The sequence below is a fragment of the Sciurus carolinensis genome, chromosome 7 (assembly GCF_902686445.1).
Source record: "Sciurus carolinensis chromosome 7, mSciCar1.2, whole genome shotgun sequence".
NCBI lineage: Eukaryota > Metazoa > Chordata > Mammalia > Rodentia > Sciuridae > Sciurus > Sciurus carolinensis.
In genome coordinates, this window is record NC_062219.1 from 106,379,730 (window position 1) to 106,382,012 (window position 2,283).

Sequence of the window (2,283 nt, forward strand, 5' to 3'; positions counted from 1 at the left end):
CTGTGCAGTAAATAATTGTTCTTTCTAGATCACCTTCATATTCACAGAAATTTCTTACATATAAAAGATTAAAAAGTAATAAATTTTATGATAACTATGTTGGATTTTACTATATGAATTTTATGATTTAATTTTAATGAATTTAATCAAGCTAAAGATCTGGAAGTTGTATTTTCCCATGACTAACACCACTAAAACCTGGACTGAAATTGAGAATCATGTTCCTAAAACAATATGTACTAATGAACAGAATGTGATTATCATCGTCACATGAATTCTAGGCTACAGTTGTAGTTTCCTGCTATACCCACCTAAGCATCTCTAAAGAAATGTGCATATACACTGTCTTTAATTCCTTTTTACCCACTCATTTTCCTGTCTTACCTGAATCTCATGTTCATAATTACATTGAAAATGCTAAGCCTAAACTATATCTGACTTCTGTTTTACCAAAAATCATAGAAGATAGGATTTATCTTTTGTATAACTTTTACAGTACAATATGATCATATCTTCCTTCTGAGACCTCTCTTCACTGAGATATTTCTTCCTTAAAGAAATGTAAAATAATATATGTAAATACACTCCCATCAAGAAGTTAGAACTCAGTTCCCTCCCTTTTCAGTCTGTACTGAATTTACTGACTCACTTTCAAAGAAAAGATAGTGGGAAGAGGAAAATGGTTAATTGATACTGAAGAAATCTAGCAAACTCTAATTTATCCAAGTGATCCAGATTAACACTACCAGTCATATGCCATTACTTTGGCCTTTCTGGCATTTTCTCTAAAAATGCATCTCATTGTGTTCAGAAACCAAAACATGAGACAAGTCCAAAGCAAGGGTATTCTACAGAACACTCCTGAGAGCTTAACAACACTCTTCAAAACTGCAATAGTCATGAAAACTAAGAAAATTTTGAGAAACACTCACAGGTCACAGGAGACTAAGATGTGAGGGTCTAGTAAAATATACTATCACATCCTAGAAATGATTATTAATGGGAAAACTGGTGAGTTATGCATAGAATGTTTAGTGGTATTAATAATAATGATGATTTCTTATGTTTGATAAATGCACCAGGGTGATAAAAGATGATAACAATGAAGAAACTGTAAACTGGATGGGGAGTATATGGGTATTCACTGTACTGTCTTAGAAAATTTACTCTCAATCTAAAAATATTCTAAAATAAACACCTCATTTTTTAAAACTCCAAATAAATTTATTTTTCCTGGCTATACGAAAATATATCTTTTTTTCCCAGAATATCTGGTTATTATTGTTTCTGAGACATGCTCCTCATCTTCAACTCCTTCTTTCAATTGCCAGATTTGTGATTCTGTTACATTTTTAGTGGACCTTTCAGATAATACCAATAGTTGCATTGTCAGATTAAAGACACATGGTTATGAAGTATCTCTTCACTAATAACTTCAAGGATATGAGTAGGGATGGGGCAAAAAGAAGCAAGGAGGTTCAAGATTGCTGATGCAGTTAATCAATGTTATTTTTGCAGCCTCTCAATCTTTTAAGCAATACGCTTTTTAACTGGTTTCCATTCATACCTTCCCTATAGACTTCACAAGAATTTACAAAAATAGAGTATTCAAATGGATCTGCAAAAGCTGAATAATCTTGCTCTACTTTTCCATCTCACTTCCTTTCACTCTCATTTCTTTGCTCTAACACCATGAGCACTTTAAATCCTCTCTGGGTCCTCCATGTCCTTCCTTCCTCAGGGCATTTGTTTTTGCTCTTAGCTCTGTTTGACAGAGTCCTCTTTCCTGGAATTGGTGGAACATTTTGTGCTGAGATATTTTTGCATACAATATCTGAATAAGTTTCCCCTATTATCTATCTCTCACAGCTCCCTGCATTTCTTTCCATAGGAGACATCACAAATATGTTTTAGTTCATTCTTGGGCAATAGCATTTATAGAAGAAGATTTTGTCTAATTAGACACTTTGAAAAAGAGCAGTTAAGAAGACAGACCAAGTTCCAAAATCATGAAGTTCACACACTAAAAGGGAAGGGAGAAAACTGTTTTGCAAACCCATACCTAATTTGATGTTAGGAAGTAATGATTTCTGTGAATTAAAATGAACAAGAGGTAAAGGATAATGGGAATAGGCTGGGAAAGGGGAATGTGAATTTATATAGAATTGTCAAGTAAATCTTCTCTAGTGTGATGATATTGGATCAGGAACACAAAGGAAGTGAGGGAACAATCCATTACAAGATTAGATGAAGAAAATTGTCAGAGATAGGGAATATAAACTT